The sequence below is a fragment of the Taudactylus pleione genome, unplaced genomic scaffold (assembly GCF_031769625.1).
Source record: "Taudactylus pleione unplaced genomic scaffold, aTauple2 ptg000500l, whole genome shotgun sequence".
NCBI lineage: Eukaryota > Metazoa > Chordata > Amphibia > Anura > Myobatrachidae > Taudactylus > Taudactylus pleione.
The window spans coordinates 271,803-299,469 of record NW_028284902.1 but is presented as its reverse complement, the minus strand read 5'-3'; the positions used below and the strand labels follow the sequence as shown (position 1 = coordinate 299,469).

At 50.3% G+C, this 27,667-nt stretch overlaps 1 long non-coding RNA gene across 1 annotated transcript in view; it reads right to left on the bottom strand.

Annotated features, from left to right (window-relative positions):
- Window positions 1-1,640: 1,640 nt before the first annotated feature.
- LOC148501820 (uncharacterized) overlaps window positions 1,641-27,667 on the bottom strand; it is a 207,186-nt gene continuing 181,159 nt past the window's right edge. Inside the window, exon 2 of the long non-coding RNA XR_015870017.1 lies at window positions 1,641-1,960. This is a non-coding gene — a long non-coding RNA (uncharacterized LOC148501820). The remainder of the gene's footprint in view (window positions 1,961-27,667) is intronic.

The window sequence follows — 27,667 nt, the reverse complement described above, 5'->3', positions numbered from 1 at the left end:
GCACTCCGAGTAACACACAGCAGCACACTATACAATGACACACACAGCAGCAGATCACTCCAAGTAATACACAGCAGCACACTAAAATGACACACACAGCAGTAGAGCACTCAGAGTAACACACAGCAGCACACTATACAATGACACATACAGCAGCAGAGCACTCCGAGTAACACACAGCAGCATACTACAATGACAAACACAGCAGAACACTCAGAGCAACACACAGCAGCACACTATACAATGACACACACAGCAGCACTCTACAATGATACACACAGCAGCAGAGCCCCCCCCCCCCCTTGTAACACGCAGCAGCACGCCACAATGATACACACAGCAGCAGAGCAATCATACAGCAGGGGCAGAGCACACTGAGAAGCGCTCTGCTAGGGAAGCCTGGAACCTACAGCACATTACCCAGAGAAACATTCTGACAGGCTCTTCTCCAGCCCTTTAACCCATTCTGACAACTCTGCGATGAATCCTTATTAATGGATTTTTTTTTTTTTACAGTTATTTTTGTTTTCTACAAACTATCCGTCCAATAGATTATACCAGGGCCATAGCTAGGGTGGTGCGGCCATTGCCATCGCACAGGGCACCACAGGTCAGGGGGCACTGTTTGGGCCGGTCAAATTTCTGTTTATTATCATTCTTGCATGTAGCTTCCTCTTATTTCATCCCCAGCATCTCCTGGCCTCCCCAATCTCTTCCCTGGCCCTTCCCCATGAAGCCATGGCCCTTTTTTGGGTGCATTATGTCCCTTTGAAAAATGAGGGGGGCGCCAATGTTCTTTCCGGCACAGGGCACCAAAAAGTCTAGTTACGGCTCTGGATTATACATCAGTGCCTGGCCCTGGCCTAGACAGTACACATGTACCAGGAGACTGCAATCTCTCAGCGTGGTCACTGTAATGACTCGCAGCCTATTCGAAACTACACATACAAGTATAGAACAAGTTGCTTTGAGCAGACTGGCCACTGGTGGTTGGACTACAAATCTGCTTATGTTCCCATTGGGCCTGATTGACAGGTGGAGCATATACAGATGTTTGCAAAGTTGCGCTATTTGTCTGAACTGCGCATGCGCCAGTCGTAATGCGCACACACCAAGTATGATTACCAGCGGCGGCCGCAGTGAGGATTTGAACGCAGAGTGACTGAGTGACCGATTGTGGGAGATAATTGGGGGGGGCAATCATGACCATTTCATGGGCGTGCCTCAGCCTATGATTGTGTCTGCAGTTAGAAAGGCCCCGGCGGCTTAGTTCTGATGGACATTCTGAACAGTCGCAGGGTTGTACAGAAGTCCGATGGCGCATCTTTGCACGCAAGCGGTGGAATACAGAGGCCGCCAGTGGGCATCTCTGTACAAATCCCGGCGGCTGCAGCGTTAGCATATTTTTGCAAAAGACAGCTGCATATGGAATCGCAGTTGCAACGATATTTAAGTGCACCTCTAAATCGGGCCATTGTCTTGGACCTTATCTATTTTATACGTACATGCGTCAGTGTGCTCATCAGAGAGGTGGGCCTTATTGCAATGAGATAACTTTTATTTCCCACAGAAACATAACTGTACTTCATATACTATAGTCCTTGCTTACATGCAATAAGAAATAAATTGTGATCGGCCAATCAGGATATAGAATTTATTGATTCAGTATAGGTTTATATTAATGCACACAATATTCCTCAATGCCATAAAGCTTTATTAAACGTTTTCGCTTGTGTCACAAATCCACCCTCTTCTCTGTTACACAGATAATAATGCCTTCTTCCTTAGGACCAAAACCGGACGGTCCCATCAGATCCTCCAGAGATAACGCAATCTCCTTTGTGATCAAAGATCACACACTGAGCATCATCTTCGTGGCCTCCCAGGCTGGCCAGTTGTCCAGACGTTAACGCCAGTATCTTGACCGTTCCGTCATTGCTGGCCAGGGACACTAATTGACCTGCAGAGATAGAAGAGATCAGAGGGGTGAGATTCGCAGCGAGGGTGCTCCTGAGAATAATGATTGCGCTGCAAGTGACGTGTGCTGAATTAATGTTTTTATTGGAAATAACTTCAATCCAAGCGTGATAAATCAATATAAATGAGACGGGCTGTCCATGCCAGCAAGTAAACTCATAAATCGCCACTGTGGATATCCTGTGCCTATTTATTAGTATAAACCCTTCAGCTACTGGATTTCATTCTGTTTGATATTCACGTTATGTGTTATGAGCAGGACGCAGTAATAGTCTTTGCTCTGGCTCGTTTCAATTATTTATAATTCCAGTGTATAAAAGACCTGTGACATGCATTTTAATCAGTTAACCTCAATTTATTATAAATGTCAGGATAGTACAACTAAACGGTAACAAGAGTTACTCCAGGTCATCTGTTCTTCAATAACAATAACCCAGCTACAGTGAGATATGTTAAAGAATGTTTGTTTTTTTATGGATTTGCAGATAAGGATTTATTTTCATTATTTGGAACATCATGCCTATAGCATAATACATTGCATCTGAAATGTACCCTGGCTTTTCCCAGCAGTGTCCCATGTGCTCCTCTCATCTCCCAAATATTTTAGCTGTGCTCCTGCTCCTTATAATGATGGAAAGGGTACTTTCAGGAGGTTATTTACAAAGCCCAACCTAAGGGTGTAGTAGGTATTACCCCCGGCCGCATAGCCGGCGGTTCAAATCCCGACAGCGGCAGCCCGACAAGGGTGAAGATCCCGATCGTCCCTAAGGTAAGTACCGCTAACCTAATTCCCCCCTAACGCTCCCTTAGGGGTGCCTAACCCTAACCTCCCCCCCAAGTGCCTAACCCTAATCCCCCCTCTAAGTGCCTAAACCTAACCCCCCCTTCCCCTAGCCTAAACCTAACCCTCCCGGGGGGGTGCCTAACCCTAAGTCCCCCCGGGAGCCCTAAACCTAACCCCCCCCCCCGCATCTGTCTGCACCTGGCACCCGGCTTACCTTCGTTCGGTATGGCGGGCGTCGGTTTTCCAGCGTATGGTTAATGACAGGCGTCAAGTATTTGACGCCTGTCATTAGTACTGTACAGCCATACAATACTGGGTATGCCGTCATACTGTGTAGACTGCTGCTAGCAAGTTGATTGGTGGATGGCACAGACCATTTACAGATTAGAACATCGGCAGGTCCCCAAGCACTGATTAGTGGATGGCTAGAAATTTACATCAGTCATAATAAGAGAAGATAGCCGCATCTCAGGACAACAACCAGTGAACCAGTGGACTCAGAGATAATTAGGGGCCACAGGAGCCAGGAGAGGTAAATCATTCATTTGGGTCACAAAATCAAAAGACGAGGGTATGATTTTGTCACCATCAGAGAGCAAACTAAAGAGAGTTTCTGTATTATAAATCCACCAGAAATCAGCATTATAACCACAGGTGTGGAGTCTATAGTAAAGCCATAAGACTGGGAGTGAGGGATAAATTATAAACCCATGAGTGATCAGGTGTCTCTATAGTAAAGCCATCATATATCGGTGGAGTTGTCTGTATTATAAAGCCACCAGAGATATAGTAAAGCCGCAATAGATCTGAAATAGGTAAAGTAAAGTCACTATAGGTGTGCAGTCTGTATGGCAAGTCCACCAGAGATTTGTGTGACCTGCATCATAAAACCATGATCAATTTGAAGGTCTGCATTTTATAGTTGCTTAGAATCATGGTTGGCATTGAATAGTACTAGCTATATGGTTTCAATTTTGGCTAATCGTCAGCAGAATGTTGTCTGTATTGTATAGAGCTGCCTAGAACATCTAGAACATTCCCTGAATTGTATATTGTTTATTAAGATGCCCTATATTATGTACATAAGTCATTAAGAACATTTTCATATGAAAATATCATACTGAGATCAAAGAATGCTTTCTGCATCGTATAACCATCACACTAGAATGCTCTCTGTATAGTACTGAGGCCACAGAAATGTTCTCTGAATTGTACAAAGTCGACTAGCCTGATATGGGGCACAACATGCTACAATGAAACCATTACAATCATTTTGATCTGTAAAATAAAACCTTGTTACTGCACAGCTCCACCAAATGAGGCACACTGGTGTTTCTACTCCATACGTTGTGAAGAAGACCTTCACCCCACTCAAATTCTCCTGCTGCTTGTGCAAAATATCGGCCCTGGAATGCCACTACCCAGCCAGATGACCGGCGCCGGAATATCGACAGCAGTGGCCATCCCGATGCTGGAATCCCAACAGCCGGGACGCCAAGAGCAAGTATAGTGGGGCTTATTTGGTCAGCCACGGGGGGGGGGGGGTTTAGATTTAGGCATCACGGGGTGGGGGTGGGGGGGGGACTAGGCTAGGGGAGGAGGAGGTTACGGTTAGGTACCCCTGGGGCTGGGTAAGCAACCACTGGGATGGGGTCAGGGTTATGCACCACTGGGGGCGTGGGGGTTAAGATTAGGCACTAAGGGGGTAGGGTTAGGTTTAGGCACTAATTGGGATGGTTAGGGTGAGGAGGGGAGGCATAGGCAAACTCAGGGGGGGTTCCAGTTGCATGGAAACGCCCCTCTCCAGTCCACACCATGACCACAATAGAAATAGTAATATAATAGAATATTACTAGTTCTGCATGTTCTTCTAAGTGTCATAAATGAAATAATTAGCACCACCTGTGGATCTTTTAACATGTTTCAGCCAGTAATAAATACACCTGTGCATCAACTAGGAGATCTGGAAAACATGCACTGTTAGGGGTGCACTGCTATAGACCATCAATAGGGTAATAAGTAATACCATATAATAATACACTATCCAGTGCACAACGGGACCAATATGTACTTATATGTCCAGGGCAGTGCTGGGTTATTCTGCTGCTCCCCCAGACTCCCAGACTTTCTCCCATACTCTGGAATGGTTCCCACATCTAAAATAAATACATTCAGCTCAGGCAGGATGGCCCTACTGCTGCATCTAATGGCTTACTGTGATCGCTTGTCCGGTATATGCTGGAATTATGACACTCAACAGTTCAAAACACTTTGCATGATGCATATTAAACCTGGATTAGTGCTGATTATACCCTCTTCATGGACTGGCCACACTCATACAATCATGCATTTGGAAACCTCCCTCTAGAAATCCTGCGCTTGGCACTGGGAGGGTTACTGTTAGGATGCAGGAAAGGAGGGTTAGGGGAGAAGGGGGGAGGGTTACTATACTTACCAGACCCTTGTCAGGATCCTAATCATAGGGATACCGCTGTCGGTATATTGACAACAGGCATCCCGACTGCCGGGATTTCACACCGATTTCGCATGAGGTACATAAGTCACACAGGAAGATTCTCAAAGCTCTTGCTTCATTCAGGTCAAGAAAGACCTGTAATAGTTATATGGTTGTATTCTGGACAACAAAGGGTCTATTTATTAATGGCGTCAGGGGGCCCCATAAACTACCAATGTATATTGCAGCGATAAGAAATAATCAATGGTCTTCTGCCAGGACACAGCCTCTGAAAGGAGCCTGTAACCTATTTACTAACAGTGATTTATATAGCGCACATATTACGCAGCGCTTTACAGAGAATGTTTCAGTCACTCAGCTCAGTCCCTGTCCCAGTGGAGCTTACAATCTATGGACCTGATTCAGCAAGGATCGCTGATGTGATCACGGCAGCAAACGCGATCGCAATTCTGCCGCAACACAACATAAAGACGCCTACTTCCCTTCACTCACATCCGTAATACCTTGCCAGTCTGTGAAAACATCAGTACCATCGAGTACCATCAGAGCCTCTCTCACAATTAAGGCAGGTCAGACCTCACTCACAAACTGATAAACTTTCTGTCGGTATCTAGAGCTCAGGCTGCATATGCCGTCACGGGCTTAATTATGCACGCCCCTGTAACGGGGTTCAAACGCACTTACATGCCTGCGTTCACCTGACCACTCCCCGTCACCACCCACAAATGGCACTTCCTGTCATTGCGTAAATGCTGCAATTTAATTCCCAGTCGCAGCGGCTAGTTCGCGTACTGCAATGAATTTGCAGATAGCGAAGATCGTCCACCTGCGTGCATCTTAGCACTTGTGATCCTTGCTGGATCAGGCCCTATATTCCCTATCACACATACACGCTAGGGTTCATTTATTTAACCTACCAGTATGTGTTTGAAATGTGGGAGAAAACTGGAGCAGCCGGAGGAAGCCCACGCAAACGCGGGGAGAACATGCAAACTCAACACAGATCAGCCATAATTGGGAATTGGACTCATGACCCCAGCGCTGCGCGGCAGTAATGCTAATCATTGTGCCAACTATGATGGTGAAGAGGTTTGCCGTAAAGTGACAGCCGCATATGTGGCCTGATTCAGGGATGTGCGTTATATAACATTTACTTTGAATAAAACATAAAAGAACATCATTCCAAACTGATCTTATTACATACCTCCCAACTGTCCCGCATTCAGCGGGACAGTCCCGTTTTTCTGGGGCTGTCCCGCCCACGGGCCGCAGTGTCCCGCGGTGGGGGGGAAGTTGGGAGAAGCATACACGCTGCGTGTATGCAAAGTGAGAATAGATGATGTGCACATGCACACAGCATCTATTCACAGCACGGAGGGGAAGCCCGGGGGGAAAGCCCAGCATCCTGGAGATGCTCGGCACGCCCCTTTTATGGGTAGGCCACGCACGGGTGTCCCTATTTCCATCTTACAAATGTTGGGAGGTATGTTATTAGGCAGCGCACCAGTTGGGTTGTCCTATGTGTTTCACTCTGCAGTATTATCAGACCTGTGCTTTTCACTCTCAGGTGTCAGTCAGTTGTCCTTTAGGTCCAATAGACTATGGAGAGGCCTGGGGGGGTGAGATGTTGCCCATAGCAACCAATCAGATTCTACTTAACATTTATCTAGCACCTTCTAGAATATAATAGCTAGAATCTGATTGGTTGCTATGGACAACATCTCCGCTTCTAAAAACCCCGCAACTTCATACTTGCCGACAATCAGCTCCAGCCTTCCAGGAGGGAGCTGATTGTCCGCTAATAGCGGGGGGCGGGGCTGGCCATTGGGGGCGGAGCGAACATTTTGGGTCACACTGGGGGCGGAGCCGCACGATCGCGTCATCGTGACTCCGCCACCCTCTTCGCAATGCCGTGATTTTCGGCATTGTGAAGCTGGGGGCGGGGCCACGATGACGCGATTCTGCGCGAATCGCGTCACCGGGCCCCCCGCTGCGGGGATTTCTGTTTTTTCAGGGGGCAGGTGGGGAGGGTGTGAGACTTCCGGGAGGCTTGCCTGCCTTTCCGGGGGGCCGGGAGCGGCACCCGAAAATCGGGAGGCTCCCGGCCAAATCGGGAGGGTAGGCAAGCCTGCCGCACTTTAGTAAATATACCCCCAGGATTATTTAGTCTGAGTTACCGGAAGGCAGCGAGAACGAGGCAACCCCAACCCTGTAAAACACGCTGCCTTTAATCCTAAATCCTGAAGAGTGAAAATCAGAATTCTATTTAAATGATATTATACTTGGGCTTTATTTCAGCTCTACTGTTCTCATCTGCCCTGCACAAGGCGATTTTTACAAACTGTTCTGCATTACACAGCTGTAATAGTAGATATATCTTTCTGCTGTTGTAAACACATTCTAGCTTAAATATATCGGTAAAATTACTTATGATGTGTTTTGCCTGGAAAATATACAGTTTTCTGCAAATTGTTCTTGTTCATTCGCTATGTAGAATAACGTAATTCTCCTGCTGCAAATCACTGCTATGATATAGGTCTCTCTCAGTCGTCCCACTCTCTTTAATAATATACAGATGGAGGCGAGAGATCTGACCATCAGGAACACATCTGCTAAGATTAGAGAAGCCTCACGGTGAGCTTAATAGGTCTGTGGGTGACCCACACATCTCAGGGTGTTGTGAAGAGCTGTGAGAGAAACCAGTAGCATCAGCTTGCTCATTATGTACAGTACTGCTGTGAGAGGACGGGCATGTGCCAACGTGCTGGGCGGATATTTGTTTTACACATAAGCAGAAATAATTTGTTTATGTATTAAACTCATGCACCTCTCTACGTTTACTGTGGCGCTCCCTGGAAAAGTCATTGCAGTGTTGGGTTGCAAATTACAGTGTTGATTAGTATACTGTATATGTTATGAAACTAAATAGCTTAGAATAAGAATAATGCCATTTCCTTGTTACTATGAATTCAAAAAGTCAGACGAGCAGGGGCGACCTTAGGAGTTGAGGGGGGGTTCACTGTTGCCCAGAAACCCCTACTGGGTGCTAAAAACCATGTTGTGCAGTACCCTCGACCACAGCGGGAGGCCATCAGCAGAGGGAAGAGTTGTGACTTTTCACAATGCAGTAGAACAGATGATCAATCATGTCTTCCCTATGTTATCAGGAGGTGCCCAGCACACAGATCAGGAAGCAGGGGTCTCGCCACGGGGCAATCTGGAGACGAACGATCCACAGGGGACAGAGTGTGAGCTTGGTCAGTGTCTACCCGGACAGTGTCTATCTGACCTGTGAGCCCGTCTACATGCACTGTCAGTGTGTCTGGCCTGCAATTCTTGTAGTGTTTCTGTCAGTCCTGCCAGTGAGTCTGTGTCTCAGTCCTGTCGGTTGCTTGCACGCAACTTAGATTGCTTTATATGATGGCAGTCCACCGCCAATTATGGGCATGTGTAATACTGGCTGTGATGATATATTTATAAGCTCACAGTATTTATTCTAAGGACTAAAACACACTAGGTATCCATGAAAACATAACACAGCAACATTTTAGTTCACACGATGGATGCAGCTAGAACCGTCGCTTCTATGGTAATTGGACATATTTTGCTGCATACAGTACTTCCTGCAGCCCTGAGCGTACCTGAAACAGACACTGTGTAGTGCAGGGGTCTTCAACCTTGGCTCTCCAGCTGCTGTGGAACTACACATCCCAGCATGCACTGCCACCTTTTTGACATAACAGCATGCTAAAAATATGGCAGTGCATGCTGGGATGTGTAGTTCCACAGCAGCTGGAGGGCCAAGGTTGAAGACCCCTGGTGTAGTGGGTGCAGCTAGTCATTCCACAGTTATCTTCTGGTACAGAGTTTACCCATAAGATTTAAGAGGGCGATTCACTAAAGCCATTGGTTTTGACTCCCCCCTTACCCCCTATTTTCTCATAACCGGATTAATTGATGGAGGCAAACACAGGTCCGTCACTTTAGGCAAAAACGTATGTCTGTATTAAATCATCTTCACAATATACAGTTGATGAGGTAATTCTTTATTTTTTTTTAAACAGGATATTGGTGACCCATGATCTACTATACAAGTAAATCATACTTTAGTCTGAATCCTGAAGCAACAACTAGGTGTGACGTTTAAGTGACCATCATCCACATATTCTGTAGAGAAGGCATTGCTTGTGATGTCTAAGACTGGGGGACCTAATCCTCAATAAACCCGATGGGCCCAGCGCAAACGAAGGATATGGCTCATCTGTGATTTGTGGCATCAGACTCACATCAACCAGAGCAATTCATTATTGCACCAGTAGCGGGACAGCTGCTCCAAAACCCAGCCGTCCTGCGATCCCTGACATCCACACGTTCTCTGCTAATAGCAGTGATGAAATTCACTCTGCTGGGTTCCGTCTCGGCGGTATTACTGCTCAAGGGACGACCTTAGCTCGAGCATGCACACTGCCAGGCGCCAAAGAGGCAGAGCGAGCCAATTAGAGCCATCGTTGCAATCTAGGTCTTCTTTGTATAGGAGGGAGTGGAGCTCAGTGGGCTATCTGAAGATGGGGGATCCAGTCAAGATACCGGCTGACAGGATGCCAGACGTCAGGATACCGAAATTAGAATCCCAACGCCTGTCAGAATGCCGATGCCGGCATCCCAAAGGGATCAAAATACCGAAGTCGGCATCTCGACTGCCAGCATCCTGAAGGTACAGATAAGTATGCGGGTTAGGGTTAGACCGGGGATGGGGGGGGGTTAGGCTTAAGGACCTGCTTGGATGGGTTAGGGTTAAGCACCGACTGGTGAGGGTTAGGGTTGGGAGAAGTTAGGGTTAAGCACCAAGCGGGGAGGGTTAGGTTTAGGGTGCGGGAAGGGGGATTAGGTTTAGGCACCCCCTGGGGGAGGGTTAGGGGGGGAGCGGGATGTACACTATTGGGATGCCGCTGTCGGTCTTCTGATCGCCGGCTTCCCGTCCGCCGGTAAATCATACTGATTCCAAAGCTGGCATTAGCCCCAGAGCTTCATGAACTGTATTTTTTCTATGCCCCCTTACTATTGTATAGAGATGCGTAGCACATTGGGTCTATGCTATGCACAGGAGATATCCGTGACCCAGCAATGGTACATGAGTTATCTACTGAAATATATGAGGCTGCCTGGACACAGGGGGTCATTCAGACCCGCTCGCGAGTGGCAGTACACTCGCAAGCGGGTCGATGTTCCCCACTGCGCATGCGCACGACGGAGGGAGCTCCGTCGTGTGCATGCGCGAGCCCCGGGGAGCGACGGGCTTTCCATCGCTCCGGGTCTCGCACCAAAGGGGGCGTGCTGTCGATGTTGATTGACAGCACGCCCCCTTTGGTGGGCGTGCCGGGGATGTGCCTGCCAGACGGAGGCGTTCCCATGGGAACGTCTACCGTCTCAAGCCGGCCCCACTGACATCACTAGTGATGTCAGTGGGAGTGATTTTGGCTCTGATAGAGCCAAAATCACTCCAGGGCTTGCGGCAGCGAGACCCTACTGCAGGGCCTCCGTCGCAAGCCCGATGGTCGCGATGGTCAAGACCATCGCGACCATCCTCATGGACGCTCACTATAGCTGTGGGTGGTCACCCACAGCTATACGAGCGTCCAGGAGGCTGCTCCATTTTCATGGAGGAGGGCCCTGATTCAGAGCGAGCGCTCTGGTCAGAGCGTACAGCTCTGAATCAGGCCCACAGTCAGCACAGAAGGAGGTGACCACAATCCCAGAGTAGCCCTGTGTCAAAAACGATTTTTATCCCGGCTTCAACAGTTTCCAGTCTTCTGCTCTGCTATCAGAGAAAGAAATGGGTTAGGGAGGAGCGAGGCGGGGGCACTGGGTCCTCTTCTGTGCAGTGAGGTGCCAAACGGGGCTTCACGATGCAAGCGCCAACTCCAGGCAGGGGGCGCCAAACAAGCTACAATGAGCCCTAATCTAAATGATTCATATTGTGAATGGCTTGAGGTAATTTGCCTATTGTTTGTCTTTTCACCGAATCACTAAAAAAACAAGAGATATGGTAAGAACTTACCTTTGTTATCTCAGTTTCTACGAAGTCCATAGGGTCCACAGGGTGACCTTGGGGTATAGCTGGATCCTGGATCCTCGGGCACCACGGAGTTAAAGCTTTCAGCTGCTCCCAGGATGCACTTGGGTCCAACCTCCCCTATACCCCGCCCCCGAGCCACAGGCACCTCAGTTGGTAAGCAGCCCAGGCCGGAGGAGGAGACGAAACAGAGAGAAGGAAGACTGGAACACACAAGAACCATACTCACAGAAATGGGAGACGGAAAACCGGTGACCAGTCACAGAGCCCATATGAAGCCAGGTGCGTCAGGGCGGGTGCCCTGTGGACCCTATGGACTTCGTAGAAACAGAGATAACAAAGGTAAGTTCTTACCATATCTCTTGTTTTCTACTTCAGGGTCCATAGGGGGCCACAGGGTGACCTTGGGGATGTCCCAAAGCAGTCCAACTAAGGGCGGGGACGCTCCTGTGCTGATAGGAGAACCCGGCGCCCAAAGGATGCATCCTGAGAGGCAAAGGTGTCAAACGCATAGAACCTCAAAAAGGTCTGAATGGAAGACCAGGTGGCCGCCTTACAGAGCTGAACAGCAGAGGCGCCACGGCTAGCAGCCCAAGAAGGGCCCACGGACCGAGTGGAATGAGCCTTAACAGAGGCTGGAACAGGTAAACCCTCCTGCATATAAGCCTCAATAATAACAGAACGAAGCCAACGGGCTAGAGTCTGTTTGTTGGCAGGCCAACCCCTCTTGTGAAAACCAAAGAGGATAAACAAAGAATCCGACTTCCTCACAGAACTAGTCCGGTCCACATAAACCTGGAGTGCCCTTACAACGTCTAAGGAAGTCTCCCCAGCCGATAGATCAGGTGACTGAAAGGCTGGTACAACAATTTCCTGATTAATGTGGAACCTGGAAACCACCTTAGGCAGGAAATCAGGACGAGTGCGAAGCACCGCTCTGTCCTGATGAAAAATCAGAAAAGGGGGACGACAAGAAAGCGCCCCCAAATCTGAAACCCTCCTGGCAGAAGCAATTGCCAAGAGGAAAACAGTTTTAAAAGTTAGCCACTTGAGCTCCACTGACTCCAAGGGCTCAAAAGGAGGACCCTGTAAGGCCCTAAGAACCACCGCCAAATCCCACGGGGCCACAGGTGGCACAAAGGGAGGCTGGATTCTCAAAACACCCTGGAAAAAGGTGTGTACGTCCGGCATAGCAGCGATCCTGCGCTGGAACCACACCGACAGACCAGACACGTGTACCTTCAGTGAAGAAAGACGTAATCCTAAATCCAAACCGGACTGAAGGAAAGCCAGAATACGCGAAACTCGGAACACATAGGGATCATAGTTTCTGGCCTCGCACCACTGAAAGTAAGTGTGCCACACTCTGTGATAGATCCTCGCGGAAGCAGGCTTGCGCGCCCTCAGCATGGTGGTAATAACGGAGCTAGAAAAGCCCCGAGACCTCAGGACGGCTGTCTCAAGAGCCACGCCGTCAAAGATAGTCGACCCAGATCCGGGTGAAGACAGGGCCCCTGAGACAACAGGTCCCGCCGTTGAGGTAGGAGGTACGGAGCGTCGATGGACAGGCTCCGCAGATCGGAGTACCACGGCCTTCTGGGCCACACTGGGGCCACCAGGATCAGTGTGCCTCCGTCCTGTTTGAACTTGCGCAGGACCCGAGGCAGCAGAGATATCGGAGGGAACAAGTAAGCCAGTTGAAACAGCCATTTCACCGACAGCGCGTCTATCAGACTTGCGCCTGCGTCCCTTGTCCTTGACCCGTACACAGGCAGCTTGTGATTGTAACGGGACGCCATCAGGTCCAGCTCTGGCAGCCCCCACTTGTCCACGAGTAGTTGGAATACCTCTGGATGAAGCGACCATTCCCCGGGATGCACATCGTAACGGCTGAGGAAGTCTGCCTCCCAATTGAGGACTCCTGGGATGAAAACTGCCGAGAGAGCTGGAAGATAGCGCTCCGCCCAAGCCAGGACGCGGGACACCTCCGACATCGCAGCTCGACTGCGAGTCCCTCCCTGGTGATTGATGTACGCCACCGTGGTGGCGTTGTCCGACTGCACCTGAACGGCCCTTCCGTGAAGAGCGGTGCCGGACGACTGCAGGGCTCTGTATACTGCCCACAGTTCCAGGATGTTGATGGGAAGAATCGCTTCCTCCGCCGACCAACGACCCTGAAGTGACAAGGAGCCTGTCACCGCCCCCCAACCCCGGAGACTGGCATCTGTCGTGAGCAGAACCCATTCCGGGATCCAAAAGGGGCGCCCCTCCAGGAGATGCGCTGTCTGCAGCCACCAGGCTAGGGACAGACGCACCTCCGAGGACAACACCAGCATCTGAGAGCGGATCCTGTGTGGCAATCCGTTCCATTCTGAAAGAATCAGCCCCTGCAGGGGCCTGGAATGGAACTGGGCAAACTCCACCATGTCGAATGCCGACACCATGGACCCCAAAACTCTCATCGCTGAGTGCACCGACACTCTGCCACTGCTCAGACAACTGTGAATCCGCAGCTGTAAGGAGGAGACCTTCTCTGGAGTCAGAAAAGTCCGTTGCTGACGAGAGTCCAGCAGGGCCCCCAAATGAACCATCCGTTGTGATGGGATGAGGGAGGATTTCTTCCAGTTGATCAACCAGCCGTGCGCCTGTAGACAAGCGACCGTCAGGTGGAGATGCTGGATCAGTACCTCCGGGGAGCTTGCCAGCAAGAGGAGGTCGTCTAGATACGGTAGCAACCGTATCCCCTGGCTCCGAAGGTGAGCCGCCATGACCGCCATCACCTTGGTAAATACCCTTGGTGCCGTGGAGAGACCAAAGGGTAGAGCCCTGAATTGGTAGTGGTTGTGGAGAATAGCAAACCGCAGAAACCGTTGGTGCGATGTTGCTATAGGCACATGGAGGTAGGCGTCCTGGATATCCAGGGAGACCATATAATCCCCCAGTTCCATCGCCAGTATGATGGAACGCAAAGTTTCCATCCTGAATTTGGGAACCCTGAGAAACCTGTTCAGGGACTTCAAATTGAGGATGGGGCGATGAGAGCCATTGGGTTTCTGCACCAGAAACAGCGTAGAGTAATACCCCATCCCACGTTGAGACTGTGGTACGGGTATAATGACCCCCGCTGTCAGCAAGGCCTCTATGGCTTCCTGAACCTGCAAGGCCTTGGTTTTGTCCTGAGAAGGACTTGTGCAAAAAAACTGGCAAGGCGGCCTGTGCCGAAAAGACAGGGCGTACCCCTGGGAGACCACTTCTCGCACCCAGGCATCCGTGGTGGTATTGTGCCAGCACTGGGCGAATTGAAGAAGTCGGCCTCCCACTCTGGGGTCCCCCAGAGGGAGGCCCGTCCCATCACGCAGAAGGCTTATCTTCTGGCTTGGAAGAAGGGCGCCTAGCACTCCAGGCTTGCTTCTTTGGCTTTAAGGCAGTCTTGGGTGCGGACTGCCTCGGGAAGGACTGACCCTTTGCCTTGCCCTGAACCCGAAAGGAACGAAACGCCGAGCTCCGGACCTTAGCAGGTGTAGTAGCTGAAGGGAGGAAGGCTGACTTGGATTTTGCCAGGGTATCTACTATTTTGTCCAGGTCCGGACCAAATAGTAATTCCCCATTAAAAGGTAAGGCCTCCAAGCCTTTCTTTGAATCCGCGTCTGCTCTCCAAGACCGCAACCACAAGGATCTACGAGCAGACACTGCTGCCGCCGAAACCCTAGAGGTCAACAGGCTAGCATCCAAAGATGCTTCTCCAATGTAGGAGGCGGCATCTCTCATCTGTCCTAACAACGCCCTCTGGACGTCCGGAGATTCATCCGTAAACGTGTCCTCCAAGGCGTTGGCCCACCCCTCAATGGCCTTGGCCACCCAGGAGATGGCCATGGACGGCCGGGCTACAGCCCCTGAGAGAGAATAAATAGACTTTAGACAAGTCTCCACCTTCCTGTCCGTAGGATCCTTCAGCGAGGATATAGACGGCAATGGCAAAGTAGCACTCCTGATGAGGCGTGTTACATGGGAATCGACTGCAGGCGGAGTTTCCCATTTCTTACAATGCGCTTCCGGGAATGGATAATTGGACGCCAAGCGTTTCTGTGGCAGGAAACGCTTACTGGGCGTCTGCCAGGCCACCGCCATGTGATCAGTCAACTGATCAGACAAGGGGAACGCTGTAGAAGTAACCTTAGCTTTTTTAAAACTAGGATACCTTGACTTGGGAGCGGGTGCCTCATCCTCAATCAGAAGAATAGCCCGCACCGCCTTAACCAGAGCCCGCACATTGATGGAAGACTTAGTGTCTACCTCCTGGACTGAGGCATCTGAGGCTGAGTCATCCTGTACCTCACCATCATCCGAGAACCCCTCAGAATCCGAAAGATGCGCAGCCTGTGCCATGACTGAGCGTTTAGACGCCCTGGAGGGCACGTCACTGCGCAACATCGACTGAAAAGCCGAAGATGCTGCCGCCAAATCTTGGACAGTGTGGGAAAGCGCATCCACCCAGGGTGGAGGAGCTGTCACGGGAGCCTGAAACGGCACCACAGCCGGCTGTGCCACAGGGGTGGACTGAATATACATTGGCAACCCCGCATAGGGACCAACAGGCTGAGACCCCGGGGGAGTCTGCAATAATTGTGGGACACCCGGGGAATGGGGGATGGCAGGCTGGGGCAACGCCCTAGTAGGGGCGGCAGTCGGGACCGACAGACGGTCCGCGATGGACACCAGCACCTGGGAAAACATCGCCCATGGTGGCTCCTGCGAAATGGGAGGTTTAGACGTACCAGGGACCGCCTGGCACCGTCCGCACAGGCCGTCCTGTGACAAATCCTCCCTATCCACTCCGGCAGAACAGCGCCTGCAGGAGAACAATGCTGGAGCCCCGGAGTGCTCAATCTCCTCCTCAGACATGACTTAGGAAGAAAACGTGCGCACTCACCAGTGTGCTGAACAACAGCCCACAATATGGCACCGTGTAGCACACAACTGTATGTGACGGACCTCACAAATACGTGATCTATATAGGTGAGGTCAGTAGAAACACCCTTCCCCCGCACACCTGTAGGGCTTGTAGGAGAAGGAAAGGGATAGGTACAGGCTGACAGTAAGTAGAAAAAAGACACAGACAGGCAGCACTAGCAAAAGTCACATACCATGCAGGAAGATATACTCACTGCACCTTTCCACTACAATCAACCTCCCAGATTCAGTGTCTGGGAGGGCTATAGCGCTGTGTACACTGTCCTTCTGCAGGGGAGAGGTACACAGGGGGACCGGTCCGCGTGCTCCCTGAGAGTATCCACACTGCCACAGAGAAAATGGCCGCTGGAGACCTCAGAGGAGGAGTGGCCGAGTATCTGCAGCTCAGCGACGCCAGACTCCGAGCTGAAAGGCGCGCTGAGCTGAGGGGAGGAGCCGCTAGACAGGGAAGGCTTCCTCCCCTGGCTAGCATATTAACCCCCGGGTTGCCGGCATCCCGCTTGCCGCGATATTAACCCTGGTGGTCTAGTGGTCTGGCGGGGTATGCCTCCGCTGGAGGGGGGGCCCGCCGCCACCGCTAGCGCCCCCGGTCTGTCCCCTAGACCGGGGGCATGGGACTGCATTTGAAAGGAACCCGCGCACCGCCGCTAATCAGCGGTGCGCGGCTTACCTGATCTCCCCGGCGTCTTCCGGCAGCAGTCCCGGGGGAAACCAGAGTCCGGCTAGTACAGACTCTGGCTTCCCCCGCCGCGATCCCCAGTTCAGTGCTGGCGTCGCGGCGCCAGCAGGGAGAAGGAGCGGCAGCGTGGGCGTCTGTACAGACAGCCCAGCGCTGCTGCTCTAGAGAAAAAACTTATAGTAAAAAATAAATAAATTTAACTAAGTTAAATAAAAAATTAAAAGCTTTAGGGGGCTGCTCCTGCAGCCCACCCCGCAGGGTGACCCGACTCCGGCCGGGCACCATCTAAAACTGAGGTGCCTGTGGCTCGGGGGCGGGGTATAGGGGAGGTTGGACCCAAGTGCATCCTGGGAGCAGCTGAAAGCTTTAACTCCGTGGTGCCCGAGGATCCAGGATCCAGCTATACCCCAAGGTCACCCTGTGGACCCCTATGGACCCTGAAGTAGAAAATAGGATAAAATACCCTTCTGCCCATGGTGCAATCCTAAACCAACATACACCTGTACTGCATGAAGCTCAGAGCAGGTTTGGTCATTACTCAGACGCACTAGCTCTGCCGAGTCAGACCCGAAAGCTCTAACTCTCACTACTATGAAAGGAGCAGTGACAGAGATTGTGGAGACAGATGATTTTCGGGACAGCTGACTCTGCACTGGTGCAATGTTGGATTGCTCTGGTGAATATGTATCCACCGCCGCCTGGCGCAGTGGTAATTAGCACAATGATTGGACACCTTTTTCACAGGAGAGTATAGCCTGAGCTCTAAGGGGCCTATTCATCAACACTAAAATAATGTTTTTAAGGACATTTTCCTTAATTAACGTTATTTTAGTATTCATGAAGATACTTAGCACAGTAGATATCACTGATATCTCCTTGCTAAGTCCCCCTGCGTTAATTTCCACACTCCCCATACATTAGTACATTAGTATGGGGATATGGAAATTATGGTATTCGTCAACTTCCGAAAATAATGTATTTTCGGAAGTTGATTGAGTTACTATTCGCCGCTGTGAGGTGGCGAATAGCAGGTGACACTTGCCTGTGTCAGCATGGACAGGTCCCCCGGCGTCTCCCTCCAGCGCTCTGGTCCGTCCTCTGGCTCCGGTGGCTGCTCTGACACGTGTTCTCCCAGCAGATCACAATAAACCTGTACTGTGTGCTGCTGGGAGAACAGGTGTCAGAGCAGACACCGGAGCCGGAGGCACTGCAGCGGGCAGGTAAGTGCGGGGGGGAAGAGGTGAGGGGATGGTGGGGGGACACAAAATTACCACAGCTGTAGGTAGTGCTGCACATGCGCTGATTTTACGAATGTAACAGCGCATGTGCAGCACAGATTACAGCTGCGGTAAGTTAGTGTAGATAGAGATAACTATCTATTTCCCGAAAAGTTGTCATCACAAAAATGACAGCTTTTCGGAATAGATAGTTATGGGGAGAAGGAATGATGGATTCCTCCGGCAATTAGGTAGAACTCCTCTACGTCACGACTGGGGCTGGTAAGTACCCTAACCCTCCCCTCTCCCCCTCTAACCCTCCCTTAGTGGTGCCTAACCCTAACCCAGGCTTGCCGACTTTCTGGCTGCCCCTTCCGGGAGGGAGCAGCCAGATCGGCATTACAGGGGCGTGGCCATCATGAGGAGGCGGGGCCAGCCGGACAACGTGTATTTGTGGGCGGAGCGGGGGAGGGGCCACGTGATTGCGTCATTTTGGCCCTGCCCCCGCTACACAATGCCGATATTACAGGCATTGTGAAGCAGGGGGTGGAGCCAAAATGACGCGATTCAGCGTGAATCGCGTCACCGCCCTCCACGCTGCGGGGGTTTCTAAGGTAAGTGCAGGGGGGATAGGAGGGGTGGGCGGCAGCTGGGAGGATTGCCTGCCTGCCTGCCTTCCCGGGAGGTCGGGAGTGGCACCCGATTTACGGGAGGCTCCACACCAAATCGGGAGGGTAGGCAAGTAAGCCCTAACCTCCCCCCCGGTGGTGCCTAACCCCCCCTTTCCCGCACCCTAAACCAAACCATCCTGGGGGGGTGTCTAACCTCCCCCCAGTGGTGCCTAACCCCCCCCTGCGGCTAACACCTAACATACCCCGCCTACCTTCGTTCGGTATGGCAGCTGTTGGGATCTCAGCATCGGGCTGAAGATAGGCGTCGAGATTTAGACACCTATCTTTAAATCCCAAATCGGGCTTTCCACGATGGAATTCTGGTGGCCGGCATCCCAGACACCGGTAAGTTAACTACATGCCATGCACTGCAGGTAGGATAGATTTAAATTGTGCAGAGAGATAGATTTGGGAGGGGTGTGTCCTGTCTGAAATCTAAATTGCAGTGTAAAAATAAAGCTGTCCAGCATTTGTGGGCTACATGCAAAAGCAGCCAGTATTGACCCTGCATGTAAAAATATAAATAAATGTATTTGTGCCCCCTGCATTGCAGCATGGTTTGTCCAGGTGGAAAGTTACTCCTTTTTTTTTTTACTTTACTCCCAAATCAGACCTATACCCTATTGAACAGGAAGGAGAGGGTGCGGAGAGGTGTACATGCTAAGAAGGGGGTATTCTAAACATTATATACAGTATCAAAAGCCATGTGACTGTGGTTTCCATGATAATTGCATAACGTCGAGCGAACGGTAAATTGTTAAAAGTAGTTGGAACCAAAATACTAAGAAGGAAAAAAACATAGCAGGGCTGATTCTTAGTCTGCGTGTGGACGCAAATGGCGAGCTTTGGCATACAGCGCCTGCACAGAAGCCCAGTTACACATTGCCGTGTATCCCCTTCCTACTCTGAGTAGGACAGAACTCGGATGATTCTGTATTTCCGTGAAATTGGGCGTCTTGTGATGGGTCTCTAGCACCTAGCCTGGAGTGATGCACGTGCCAATATTAATGATGATGGTCGCGGTGTAAAATTAATGAGCAGCGCCGGTTTCCGCTTGCAGATGCACGAACCCCTGCATTATCACTATGAATCCCTACATTAGCGTAAGGTTGTAAATCAGACCCCCGCAGCTGCCCCCAACTACTGTACAGCCGCTTTGCGTGCGACTCAGAAAGAGCCCCAATATGTCTTCCTAAACATTGCCAGTGATTTATGGTAAAGAAATGCAGCTCATTTTACCAGCCTAACAGGCGAAGTGACTCCATGGCAGCCTATCCTAATATAGGAGGGACGGTAGAGTCGGGATTGGGTGGCTGGGCTTCCTTTGTAATGCCGGTCTGGTTGGCGTGGTGATGTGGCTTCAGCAGGGGGCAAATCTAGATAAGCAGCTCCCTGCTTGTTTGGATGACAACTTAATGGAGGGTGGTTACGGACCTCCCACACTTCTCGGACCCCCCGAATGAACCCTGAGTGAAGAGCTCGGGAAGCGTAGCTAAAGTTGGAAAAGAACAAAGGCTGGTGTACCTGCCACAAAAACAGGGGACCCCTTTATAAGTACAGCTTCACCACCACATTATTTCAGTAAAAAAAAATTAATAATTTAAAGAAATGATTTTGGTGCATTTACAGGCGGCTTTTGTCTGCGCTACCTGAATGCGTCATTGCACTGTATTAGTTACATTTTAGTACACAATGCTTATTTGCATTCGTGTCACAAAATATATAAAACGTGACATTTCTAAGCTTTTCTGAACTTAGGGCCTGATTCAGACCCTCTCGCCAGCAGGTCGATGTTCCCCCACTGCGCCACCCCAGCAAGTGACGGCAGCTCCATCGCTCCGGGGCTCACTGCAGGACGGGGCGGCTGCCGATGTTGATTGACAGCTCTTACCGTTTTGTAGGCAGGGAGGGGGCGGGTGGCTGCACGTTTGTGGGCGGCCCTACTGACATCACTCCCGTCTCTATTAGAGCAGGAAGTCCACTCGGGCTTGCGGGAGCCGAGACCCTCCCGCAGGGTCTCGACGCAAGCCCGATGGTCGCGATAATCGTGACCATCGCCAGGCCGCTCGCACTAGTTGTGGGTGGTCACCCACAGCTTTGCGAGCGGCCTGGAGGCTGAATCAAAAAATAAAACCGCCCTGATTCAGAGCGAGCGCTCACAAACAGCGAGCGCCTCTGAATCGGGCCCTTAGTATTAAGTCACAGTAGCTCAGTGCATCATATTATTTATTAATAATCATTATTTATTATCAGGCTCAGCCTCCATGCACAATTAAACTTACAATGTAGTGTTTGGTGCCTGGGAGACAGCGAAATAAAATGACAGGTCCAAGGTCAAGATAATGAATATTGTTTACTGATTGATTTTTTTTTTAAACAGGATTAAACCTGGGGGGGGGGAGAGAGAGAAGAGAGAGAGAGAGAGTCCTGCCGTCAGGATGCAGAAAGAGGTTTAAAGAGCATTTCTCACTATTACTAAGGGCATGACTCAGAGGTGCACACTATTGTGGGCGTGACTGCGTTTTATGCTAATACCGCGGCTGCCGGATTTCGTACAGAAACACCCTACTGACTGTAGCGCTAATCCTTTGCCGTGCTTACTAAGACGCACCATCAGAGATTGCACCAGCCCTAGGGAGGCGCAGAACCACCGGCCGCTTGCGTGTGGCACTGACAAATAGCCTGCACCTCTGTATCAGACCATAAATGTCCTAAACAGCTGAGATACTCCCTATCTGTTATTATACTAATCCCCAACTCACAGGGGTCACGCCTCTCCCGCGCTCCTGGGCACCTACAGAGATAAAGCAGGGCCGAAACTAGGATTTTTGTCACCAGGGGCAAGACGGTAATTTGGCGCCCCCCCTGGTAATTCCCCCCTGCATCAATGCCCCTATAGTAATGCCCCCTGTAGTAATGCCCATATGATAATGCCCCTGTAGTAGTGCCCATATGATAATGCCCCCATAGCAATGCCCCTGTAGTAGAGCCCATATAGTTATGCCCCTGTAGTAGTGGCCATATTGTAATGCCCCCATAGTAATGCCCATATGTTAATATCCCATAGTATTGCCCCTGTAGTGCCCACCATACAGTAATCCCCCTTTAGTGCCCATGCTCCCATATTAATGCCCCTGTAGAGCCCATGCTTTCATAGCAATGCCCCTGTAGTGCCCATGCTCCCATAGTAATGCCCCTGTAGTGCCCCCACAGTAATGTACCTGTGGTAATGCCTCTGTAGTGCTTATGCCCCATTAGTAATGCCCCTGTAGTGCCTATACAGTAATGCCCCTGTATTGCCCATGCCCCCATAGTAATGCCCCTGTGGAAATGCCCATGCCCCCATAATAATGCCTGTGTAGTGCCCATGCTCTCAAAGTAATGCCCCTGTAGTGCCCATGCCCCCATAGTAATACCCCTGTAGTTCCCATACAGTAATGCCCCTGTAGTGCCCATGCCCCCATAGTAATGCCCCTGGAGTGCCCATACAGTAATGCCCCTGTAGTGCTCATGCCCCCATAGTAATGCCTCTGTGGTAATGCCCCTGTAGTGCCCATGCCCCAATAGTAATGCCCCTATAGTGCCTATACAGTAATGCTCCTGTATTGGCCATGTCCCCATAGTAATGCCCCTGTGGTAATGTCCATGCCCCCATAATAATGCCCCTGTAGTGCAGTTTATTAAAAAAAAAAATACTTACCTTGAACCCTGCTCCTGCATCCAGCGACGTCCGGTCCGCCCGGCTGCTACTTGGAACTATGGGGTCATGATGTCTCTCCCATAGTGCCCGTGGGGAGAGCCAGAAGTTGGAGTTCAGGAGAGAACTCCAGCCTCCGGCTCCAGCTACACCGCGTCGCTGCAGAGAAGGAGCCGGGCGCCCGCTGGTAATAACATCTCAGCGGGCGTCCGGCTTGGAGCCTCTATGCAGCGCCGGGCTGGAGGACACTGGCGCTGTGTGCAGCAGTGCACCGGGTGTACGTGCACCTCCAGCCCCCCCCCTAGTTGCGGCCCTGGAAAAAGCACCAACCAATCAGCTTCGGCAGGGGTGGATTGGGATGGAAAACCAGCCCGGGAAATTTTTGGAAGCAGCCCTGATGGGGGCGGGCTCTGTTGAGAGGGCGGAGTCTGCTGAGGGAATAGGATACGCCCTCCTCATAGGGCATGATCCTAAATTGGATGCAGTTGCGGCTACTACTAACCCCTTGCATGGTGCACAGACGTGCGTCCAAATGTGCAAGGACTGAGACACCCACTTTTGTCTTTAGACATTACCATCAGATGCACCATCTACTAGGCGCAGATTATTCATCTAAGTATGGCCTCCAACTTGAGCGATTCAGCGTCTCTACATGCACCAACATTCAGCAACACTCCTGTGTCATTCCAATAATACACCCATCATCGTAGTAATATATACAGTATATATATATATATATATAATATATATATATATATATACACACACACACATAGTATGTGGATGGGTGGCACTTTAGTTGTGTGTATATATATATATATATATATATATATATATATACACAGTATATATATATATATATATATATATATATATACAGTATATATATTGTATATATTCAGGCAGGCAGACATATGTTAGATATAAATAAAATTGTTTATTTACTGACTGTCACAGGCAGAATTTATAGGCTGACAGCTCCAATGTGCAGGCTGCTGCTGTGCCATCTGTGTACTCTGTATGCCAGCTGCTTGTTGTTGCAGATAGTGCCCATAAGCAGTGCATGGCACAGAGATGGGCCTGGAGGCGGCGAGGCAGGCCGCAGACAGCATGGAGACAGAGCCGTCCGTAGTGACGGACAGGCTCAGCAAAGGCTTAAGCGGGAGCTGCAGCGGCTGGGCATGTGTAGCAGCTCCCCCGTCGGCCATTATTGTTTAGGTCTGTAAGCTTAACGCTGCCTGATCGGAGCTGAGCTCCGATCGCGCCAGCTGGGCCGGAAGTACTGTAGGGTGAGTGAGGAAAGGGTGGCTGCCGGCGTGCGCAGCAGAAACGGTAACGCTGCCCGATTGGAGCTGAGCTACGATTACGGCAGCTGGGCCGGCAGTGGGGTGGGTGAGGGAAGGGTGGCTGCCGGCCCCTAAAGGTATAAAAAGAGACTGGCCCACGGGAAACAGCCTGGCGTCCTGGCGGCCCAATCCGCCCCTGAGCTTCGGTCATTTTTGAAACACAGCCTGTAACATGACAGTCAGAAGCTGATTGGTTGGTACTTTACCTCTCTCCACTTTATCTCTCCCCAAGGATTGATACATCTCTCCCTATGTATACTCAGGAAAAAAAAACGCACGCAAATGGGCATACAGTATGTGAGCTTGCATGTACAGTATCTGGCACTTGTGAATCCTTAAGTCCAGAGAGGACAAATTAGCAGTCACCAGGTGGGCACTGAGGTCCTGATTCTGCAAGAATCGTAATTGCAAAGCTGCACGCAGGCTATAGATATATATGATGTATGCACGCAGACTTTAGATATATGATGTATGCACACAGGCTATAGATATATGATGTATGCACGCAGGCTATAGATATATGATGTATGCACGTAGGCTATAGATATATGATGTATGCACGCAGGCTATAGATATATCATGTATACACGCAGGCTATAGATATATGATGTATGCACGCAGGCTATAGATATATGATGTATGCACTCAGGCTATAGATATATAATGTGTGTACGCAGTCTATAGATATATGATGTGTGCACGCAGGCTATAGATATATGATGTATGCACACAGGCTATAGATATATGATGTATGCACACAGGCTATAGATATATGATGTATACACGCAGGCTATAGATATATGATGTATACATGCAGGCAGCTTTGCAATTGCGATCCTTGCAGATATGGTAATGCAGCAGGAGGCATCACATCCCCTGCATTACTTAACCGAGCTGCGTTGTCCAAAACAGCATCGGATAATCTGCGTACCATTGACCGGCCGCGGTGGCCCATTGGGTCCCGCAGCCAGCCGACGGAGATCCTGGCTTCTTCCCTCCCCCACAACGGCAGCCACATGCCTCCGTTTTGGGAAACGGAGGGCATCGCCTCCCCGCCCCCAAATGGCAGCAGACTGTAAATCACTGACAGTCTGCTGCCAGTCTCCGTGTGGGCTTGCAGACGCGTTCTGCACATGCGCAGAATGGGTCTGGCACTTGCGCAGATTCATGAACATTGGGAATCTGCGTTCAGCAGTGCACGCTGAATTAGGCCCGTCAAGGGGAAGGGTGGAGTCCCAGAGTATGGCAGTGGTACAGTCCTGGCTCGTTGTGGCTCAGTAGTACAAGTGCCCTGTTCAGACCATTAACTCTTAGGTCAGGCCTCTTTCAAAACATTCACCCTATTTATCCCTGGGGAGCCTCTTTTATATCTTTCCAAAAACCTTGTGGGAACTGCCAGTGCACCTGTCAGTAGAGTTACTCTGATCGGAGCGGGACTACCTGTTGCCAAGAAACCCACCAACTGTCAGGGCTCCAGTGTGTCTACTGAGGGACCACTTAGGACAATGGGACCAACTGCCATAAAACAATGAGTTGTTTATATGTGTTACATCCGCCTACCCCCACCCATGCTGTAAGTTAACCTGTGAAACGCCTTTTCTGACGGTTGTTGGCAAAGCTTTTTGGACATTTCCGCCTGGGGCCAAAACATCCGAACCTCATTGGATTACGCTCCACCCACCTGGTGTAATTTAAACATCAACCTAATATGAGAAAACCCAAAAGCAAAAAAGAGGATGTGTCAAGATACAAGAACCAGGTGATCTCTGTCACTGGGGGCCTGATTCAGACCCGGTTGCGAGCGCTGAGCGCTCGCAACCGGGTCGATGGTGGCCCACAGCGCATGCGCACGACGGAGCCGGCTCCGTCGTGCACATGCGCAAGACCCGGCTAGCGACGGGCAATACGTCACTCCGGGTCTCGCACCAAAGGGGGCGAGCTGTCGATGTTGAGTGACAGCTCACCCCCTTTGGTGGGCGGCCCGGGGGGGTGGCTGCCCAAACGGAGGCGTTCCAGAGGGAATGCTTGCCGTTTGGGGGCGGCCCCACTGACATCACGAGTGATTTCAGTGGAGAGCTTCCGGCTCTGTTAGAGCCGAAAGCTCTCTGTAGCTTGCGATGAACGAAACCCTACCACAAGGGTCTCGTCGCAAGCCCGATGGTCGCGATGGTCTTGACCATCGCGAGCATCATCATGGCCGCTCGCTATAGCTGTGGGTGGTCACCCACAGCTATGCGAGCGACCAAGAGGCTGCTCCAAAAAAAAAAAAAAAAGCCCAGCAAGCGCTCTGAATCAGGCCCTGGGTCCGATATGTCGGGCAAGAATGATCAACTGTACTGTAGGTCACAGGAAAGCGGGCACGAGACTGGACGACCTTTATTGTTCATGCCCGATACCCAGCTGCCCTCACATACAACATAAATACTTCATTGTACTGTTCAAAATTTGATAAAACATGTCTGTGTTACAATTGTGATTATTGTCCCATTTCAAATTGGGTTAAACTGCTGATTTTCACAGTTCGTAATTGTGAATATAACCTACAGATGTTGGCTGTTGGAACTTAAATGGCTTAAAAGAATTGTATACTCCGTTGACATAGAAATCAATTAAAACACTATATAAAGAAGGTACCCTGTCAAGTGCACCAAGCTGAACATTTTTGAACCAGCGAAAACATGATCAAATCTTTTTCTCCTTGTTCGAATTCAGGATCCATTTCAGTCCCGCTCGCTAGGCTTTGTTCGCACGCAGCCTACCGATGTTTGCAATGTGTGCATGCATATAAGACACAGTGCGCGTGCGTGAACCAGTCAATGCGATCGGGAAGCGTACGCACGCTGCACATAGCCGCCTCGCTAGAATGAGTGACAGGATGAGCCGTTTGTGGGTGGTGACAGGGGTTGGTCGATCTAAATGGGGGAGTGGTGGTGCGAACGCAGGCGTGTCTGAGTGTCTTAACGCCGTTTCAGAGGTGTGCATAATTAAGACGCAGCGTCATAATAAACGTGACATGGCTGAATTACCCACTGAAGCACTCGCAGTGCTTGCGGTAGGGAATGGTCAACCACAAGTGCTGCGTATGGGTCCGATGTTACTCGATGTTACCGATTGTTGCCTACACTTCCTGGAGATGACGTGTATTACGAAGGGAAAGTGGGCGTCTTTTGACAGGCTGGTGGGCGTCTATATACACACTGCGATCGCACGCCAAGACATAGTGGGCGTGCTAATGTCTTGCCGTGGGATCGCCGGATTTGCATACTTTGGCAGCTGACGGCTGCTTGCGAACGCATCTAGCGAGCGGGTCTGAATTGGGCCCTCAGCTCCAATGTGTCTAGCCTATGTAAGTGTGAGCTTCCCTTTCGGATCTTGTTATAAAACCACCGCCAGCCCTGACTAAGCAAATAGATTGTTGCGACAGAAAAAAAAAAATCAAATATAAACATTTATTCATCAGATTGAGCCCAAGTGGATTACGCTGAGGGAGACACTTCATTTAAATTCCTCGCCAGCTATTTTGATTAGTAAAGTGCTGATCCAACCCATACAAGCAAAATACTCAATCATGCAACAATAAATGGTTCATTAGAAAATAATAGATTTTCTGCTACTATTATAGGTCTGGTGTATCATGAATTCTGGACGCTGAATGAAGAAACGATGGGCAGTACTTGCCATAAAAATCACAAGCCACTCATTGTAGTTCCCCTGTGAATAGCCACACACAAGCATCGGGCTCCCTAGAAATTGGGAGTCATAGATTCTTGCTGCGA